The sequence below is a fragment of the Olea europaea genome, chromosome 3 (genome assembly GCF_002742605.1).
Source record: "Olea europaea var. sylvestris chromosome 3, O_europaea_v1, whole genome shotgun sequence".
Classification (NCBI taxonomy): domain Eukaryota; kingdom Viridiplantae; phylum Streptophyta; class Magnoliopsida; order Lamiales; family Oleaceae; genus Olea; species Olea europaea.
In genome coordinates this window covers 12,709,409-12,717,176 of record NC_036239.1, presented here as the reverse complement: position 1 = coordinate 12,717,176, position 7,768 = coordinate 12,709,409, and positions in this window count along the sequence as shown.

The window sequence follows — 7,768 nt, the reverse complement described above, 5'->3', positions numbered from 1 at the left end:
TTCTAATGTCTTCAGGTGACATCCATGCATAAATACATTTTTATTACATGAAATTCTAGGCAAGAATATAAAAATAAATGTCGGTGTTTGACTTCCCATTTTTGCACAGTAAGTTTTAAAGTAAACTCGTTTACATAGTAATCTAGGTCGAAATTTCACGAAACTTTAAGAGAAAGTAGGGAACTTTCATAATATAACATATCCAAAATTCAGCTTTAGTCGACGACATATGAGATGTTAAAATATTTTTCAAAATCTCGCAGTGACTCAATTTGGGAAGTAACCCAGTGCAGCATACTTAAGGTGGCATATAAAATTCCATAGCTATTGGATTAACATGATTTTGAGTTTATTCAGTAGCTAATCCATGAGGCTATTAAATCCCACTAGTTTTGTCCAAAAATCCCAAGTAACAATTGAGTTACGAATTTTTAAGTTCAATGACAGAAACTGGAATTTTCAGAAAACAGCAACACTATGTTTACTTAAAGTGACATATCAAATTTTACCGACATCGGATTGACATGATTCTAAGTTTATTCAGTAGCTAACTTATGAGACTATCAAACACCATTAGCTTTGTTTAAAAATTTGAAGTAACAAATTAGTTATGAATTTTTAAAATCTAAGCAGGAACTGAAATTTCTAAGAAAACACCATACCCGGAGGTACCATTTCATTCAATTTTTAACGAAAAATCAAATTTGAAAACGAAATAACACTTACACCTCAACCTACCTTGAATTTTCTTGGATATCAAAGAACAAATGTGTAGAAAGTCTTTCTTCTTCTCACTCTTATTATTCCCTTAGATTAAATTGACATAAAAATATATATATATTTTTAGAGAAAATAAGATGAAATTCGGATTTAAGGAAGGATGTATTGAAAAAGTGACCTTCCACTTCTTGTAATCTTTCTTTTTAATGAAAAACTAAATGGGGGGAGTTGTATTATCATAAAGTTTGTTAAATTGGATCTTTAACTAAGAATTTGAATAGTTTTTAAGCCTAAAAAAAAAATTCATAATTTTTTTTATAAAAACATCTATATGGTGATTCGAACATGGGTTGCCTATATGAAATACCATGTAGATGACCATTGGGGCAACACAGTTATTCATTAAATCTTTATAATCAAATTTACTTAAATTTAATCTCTTAAATTGTTGGGCTTTTAATTAATTTATGGGTTGGGCCTTCAAAATCTTAAATGGTTTGAGCTTCCACAACTCGTTTCTTGAATGAGATAGGCTCGTGGTGCTAGATCATCACAACATAATAGCCTAATTTCATTTTATTTCTCGGGCTTCTATATCCCTTACACCTTAAACAAAATTTCTCCTCGAAATTTACCTTATGGATTGGCAAAGAGTGTCGGATATTTGTCTTTAACTTCTTCTTCTTCTTCCCAAGTAGCTTCTTCGACTCTATGATTATTCCATTGCACCTTGACCAATTGAATCTCCTTGTTCCGTAATTTATGTACCCTTCGATCTAGTATTCTAATCGGTAATTCCTTATAAGATAAATCTTTACGTACATCTAGGGATTGATAATTGACCACGTGATCAGGATCATGCATATACTTCTTAATCATCGATATGTGAAATATGTTGTGAACTGCTGATAGTTTGGGCGGCAAAGCTATTTGATAAGCCACACTTTTGACCCTATCAAGTATTTCAAAAGATCCGATATAACGAGGTCGTAGCTTGCCTTTCTTGCCAAACCTAAGTACACCCTTTATTGGTGCCACTTTTAAAAAGATTTTATCTCCAACTTGAAACTCCAAGTCCTTTCGTCTGATATCTGCATAGCTCTTCTGTCTGTCTTGCGCTGCCTTTATCCTATTGTGGATCTTATCAATGGCTTCGACTGTCCTTTCAGGTCTCTGGTCCCAAAATTCTCTTTTCTCCGACTTCATCCTAATGAACATGTGATCTACATCTTCTACCATAGAGAGCTTCATATGGTGCCATTTCAATAGTTGCTTGGAAACTGTTATTATATGCAAATTTCACCAAGGGTAAATACGATTCCCAATTGCCTCCTAGATCCAAAACACAGGCTATTAACATATCTTCCAAAGTCTGAATGGTTCTTTCAGATTGACCATCGAATTGAGGGTGATATGCCGTACTAAAATTTTATTTTGTTCCCATAGCCACTTGCAAGCTCTTCCAAAACTTAGATGTAAATCTCGGATCTCTGTCAGATACAATGGATACGGGGGTACCATGCATTCTTATGATCTCTTTAATGTACAACTGTGCCAACTGATCTAGACTGAATGCTATTTTCATCGGAAGAAAATGAGCGGACTTCGTTAGACGGTCCACTATTACCCATATAGCATTGTGCCCTCCTGCTGATCTCAAAAATCCTACCACAAAGTCCATTGCGATAATCTCCCACTTCTATTCTGGTATGTCCAATGGATTTAACAACTTTGTCGGTCTTTGATGTTCCGCTTTAACTTATTGACATACAATGTATTTTGTCACAAATAGATCTATACTTCTTTTCATATTCTTCTACCAAAATGTATCTCGAAGGTCTCGATACATTTTCGCACCGCCAGGATGTGCAGTGTATGGAGTGATATGAGTCTCCTCCAATATCTCCTTCCTCAAAACTTCATCCTTAGGTACACAAATCCTTCCTTTAAACATCAGAGCCCTATCCAAAGCTATTCTAAAATCCATTCTCTTATCAGTACCAATCTCGTTCTTGATCTTTTGAAAGAATGGGTCCTTACCTTGTGCCTCAATGATCCGATCTCTAAGAGTAGGTCGAACTGCCAAAGTTGCTAAACGGGTGGTGACTTGCTCTGGTGTGGCAACCATTTCAATTCGTAAATTCTCCAAGTCCTTGATTAACTCCAACTGAGTAGTAGATAATGACACCAATTGTCTTACTGGCTTTTTACTTGGCGCATCGGCAACAACATTAACCTTACCAGGATGGTAATGTATAGTACAATCATAATCATTTATAAGTTTCAACCATCGTCTCTGTCTCATATTTAATTCCTTCTGTGTGAAGAAATATTTGAGACTTTTATGATCCATGTAAATGTCGCACTTTTCTCCTTATAAGTATGGCAGTATATCTTTAAAACATGCACTACTACAGCAAGTTCTAGATCATGCGTCGGGTAGTTCAATTCATGTTGCTGCAATTGCCTTGATGCATAGGCAATCACTTTTTCGTGCTGCATCAGTACACATCCTAAACCTTATTTGGATGCATCACTATATATAACAAATCCTTCCGAACTTTCGGGAATAGCTAACACGGGTGCTAAAATCAATCGTCGTTTTAGCTCTTGAAAGCTCTGCGCATACTTATCTGTCCATTGAAACTTTACTCCTTTCCTTGTCAATTATGTCATTGGTCCGGCTATTTTGGAAAATCCTTCTATAAATCTCCGATAGTACCCGGCCAATCCCAGAAAACTTCTAACTTTACCCACATTAGTTGGCGTATTCCAATTAGTTACTATTTCCACTTTTACTGGATCCACCTCAATTCCTTGGGCAGTAACTATGTGACCGAGGAATTCAACTTGTTCAAGCCAAAATTCACACTTTTTAAATTTGGCGTATAACCTTTCCTTACGCAATGTTTCTAACGCCATTCTAAGATGCTCTTCATGTTGATCTTTATTCTTGGAGTATATCAAGATGTCATCAATGAAGGCTATGATAAATTGATCCAAATACTGATGAAATACATGATTCATTAAATCCATGAACACCGCCAGAGCATTTGTCAACCCGAACGGCATAACTGTGAACTCGTAATGTCCATAACGAGTTCAAAAAGCTGTCTTGGGTATATCACTTGCCTTAACCTTCAACTGGTAGTATCCAGATCGTAAGTCGATTTTGGAAAATACCTTAGCCCTTTTCAATTGGTCAAATAAATCCTCAATTCTCGGGAGAGGATATTTATTCTTGATGGTTAAACGGTTCAACTCCCGATAGTCAATACATATCCTCATACTTCCATTTTTCTTCTTTACGAACAATACTGGTGTGCCCCAAGGAGATACACTTCGTCGAATAAAGCCACAATCCAACAATTCTTGTAATTAAAATTTTAACTCTTGAAGTTCTTTAGGAGCTATTCTGTATGGAGCTTTAGAAACTGGTGCCGCTCCAGGAACCAGATCTATTGTGAACTTCACCTGTCTACCTGGTGGAGTACCAGGTAATTCTCTTGGAAACACATTTATAAACTCTTGTACCACTGGTACGTCTTCAATCTTTATGGTCATCTATTTTTCTCCTGAGATGTTAACTAGAAACACTTGGTACGTTTCTTTTCTAATCATTGTCTCAGCTTGCAAGGCCGATACTAGTTGGAGATGGGGTTTGGTCTTTATTCTGAGGAAAGAGAATTGCTCTTCTCATAGTTTCTGAAAAGACACTTCCTTCTCTCTATAACGAATGGTTGCATAATTACATCTCAACCAATCCATGCCCAAAATCACATCGAAGTCTTTCATCTCTATCAGATACAAATTAGCTTCTAATGCTTTTCCTTTGATTTCAAGATTTACCGACCTAACTAATTAATCTGTATTTAATGTTCTCCCTGAGGGGACGCTAACTTCTAGTGTACTTTCTGACTTTTCACAAGTAATACCAGATTTAGCAATGAAAGACGTTGATACAAAAGAGTGAGTAGCTCCCGAATCAAACAGTACATAAGCTGGTGTATTGAATATCAGTAAAATATTTGTTATTACGTTTGAGTTTTCCTCTGCATCCTTCTGAGTCAGTGTAAAGACTCGTGCGTTTCACTTTTTGTTCTGATCACTGTTATCATCCTTTTTTTAAGTGAACATAGGACAATCCTTAGCAATATGTCTTTGCTTACCGTACCGAAAACAAGCATTCTTCCCATACAAGCATTCACCACGATGAGGTTTACCACACTTTAGACAAGGTGTAACTGTAGCTACTATGGCCTTGCTAGCACTAGATCCGATGTTAACCTTCTTATTTTGCCATGTGCTCTTTCCTTTATCTTGACCATTCCCCTTCATCTTTCCAATATGCCCTTTATCTTGCTGGTTGTACAATTGACGGTGTTGCTCCACATTAGCCTTCTGCTACCAAATAGCGTGAGCTCATTCCAACATCTCACAATATGATGTGAAACGATGTGACATAAGGATCATGCTTAGGTCTGGGTTTAACCCTTGCTCGAACCTTCTAGTCTTCTTAATTTCCAAGTCAACCAAGTGTGGACCATATCTTGAGAGTTGATCGAACTTTCGTTCGTAATTAGTCAGGGACATATTACCCTCTTCGAGCTAAAGGAATTCGCTTTCCTTGAAATCTCTTAGAGACTGAGGAAAATGCTTGTCTATTACTTCCTCTTTAAATTATTCCCATGTTAACACCAATTGCTGTTCCGGGATTCTAGTCCGAGACATTGAATCCCACTAGTAACTTGCATCACCAATAAACATAAACTCCGCACACTGAACCTTTTGGAATTCGGTGCAGTCTATAAGTCAAAAAATTCGTTCTAGCTTACAAAACCATTCCTCAACTACTAGTGGACTAGATGCTCCATCGAAGGTAGGGCGCTTATGCCTTCGAAATAACTGAACCACCGAGGCATGAGTCGGGAGAGTAATAGGAGCTAGCGGTGTAGGTGGAGCTGGGTTCTGGTTCAGCCTGCCAAGATCTTGAACCAGAATTGATTTTTATTTTTGTATTATTAAAAGTACTCCTTGAAATCAGGATATACAATAGTTCGACGACCTTGACTTCCATAACATTAAGGAAAAAGATAACACAAGGAAAATGAATCTAATTTCTAATCCCTATGAGTCTTGCGAATCTTCTTTGGTAGAGCTTCATCTTCGAAGGAGTCTTCTGCCTTAGGCCCTGACTCTAGGTCCATCTCAACCTGTGACTCATGCTCATGTTTATTCTCTAATTCCAACCTAAAGTCATTCTCATGCTCCCATTTGGGATCTTTCTTTAGGTTCGATTCAAACTGAGGTTCTAGCTCGGGCTCAGGCTCAATTACTATCTCCGGTTGAGGTTCTAAGCTCTCACTCCACCTGTCTAGAAGGATCTGACAATATATACCGAATTCAATTGCATTTGGGTGCTCTGGAGGGTTACCTTCTAGCATCTCACCCCTAACCATGACTCCCATGTTTCCCCATTGAAGTGAAAGTGAGTGTATGAGGTTATTTACAGTCTCGATATGCATGATCTCCAGTCCTGCATCTACCGCCGCCATATATCTCTCGTAAATGTCATACATGTGTTCAACAAGCGGACAAGATGGGTCAGTCACATAGTTCTCATAGGATTGAATGATAGACCTACGGTTCAACGCTGTTCTACAAGCAGTGACCTTTCTAGCGGTCTGATAAATTCTAACCATATCTGTCACATAAGTATCCAATTATGTATCATCTCTGTTAGTGATATCAACTTATACATTATGCTTTTGGGGTTTCAATAAAATAGCTAATCATCATTTTTGGGGTTTCAATAAAATAGCTAATCATCATTTCTTCATGTATATATAAACAAAATATAACTTACATAACATATTTGACACGACCTGTCCCGAATCACCCTAGTGGACTTGAAACGTGACGTGCGCTGATGATAGATGCTGACTAGATATCAAATCTATCACCAAGGCTAACTAAGAGTTATTTTAAAAAAATGCAATAAATCAAATGCTTATTTAAAACATAATTTGATGGGCCCAAAATATTTACTTCGTCCTTTATCAATATGAATTATAATATTCAACATGTCATGTGGCTCTTATTCTGAAATCATTAGGCTCTTCCAGCTAAGAAGGATCAATTTCCACCAGTAGGAAAAATCGTGGGAAAATATATGAGTTGATAACTCAGTGAGTGGGGCAGTTCGAAAATAATTTTACTTTTTTAATTTTACATTTCTATCGAAAATGGAGTTCATATCATTTAATAGTTCACAAGATAACATCGTGTAATTATAATTAAAAGTGAAATATTCACATAAGGTCATAAAATATCATCGCAAAATCATAATATGAACATCAGCTGATAACCATGCTATAATCTCATCACATCAAATGTGCTGAAAAATCCACCAAAAATGTACCCTCTGATTGAATATATAATCCGACCCTTGGGCTAAGAACTTTCGCCACGACTCAGTGAACTATATGTACACGGTCGAGACCCCTTCACCTCCGATCCAATACCCCTCAGTGTAGTATAGAACATCGCCAAGACCCCTCAGTGAACTAGAAGAAATATATAATCACGGGTACTTTTTTGGTCGATCTCAAAATCATATCTCAATTCCAATTCACAATTCAACATATACAATCTTTGAAATCCCACATATATCATAATAAAAGATATTTCCATAATAACAATTTAATTCGAACACATAATTGCATATAATTGCACGTACTTTAACGATAAACTTAATTTATAAATATTTTAAAAATATTTATATTTTTCCACTCACAGTACTATGTTTGCAAAATCAATCCGGTTGGTAAGCTGTTCTGATGTTAGCATCGTTGCCTGAAATACGATATAATTTTTAAATAAACAATTAATTATTTTAAATAATTTTAATAATTAAATAGACAATACCCAAACTTAATCATTTCACGTTTAAACGATTTCTACATTCTCTTTAATAACTAAAACTAGTTTTTCTTTCATCTTACTCAATTTCATAGTTTATTACACTTAACCCCTTCAATAAAATTGA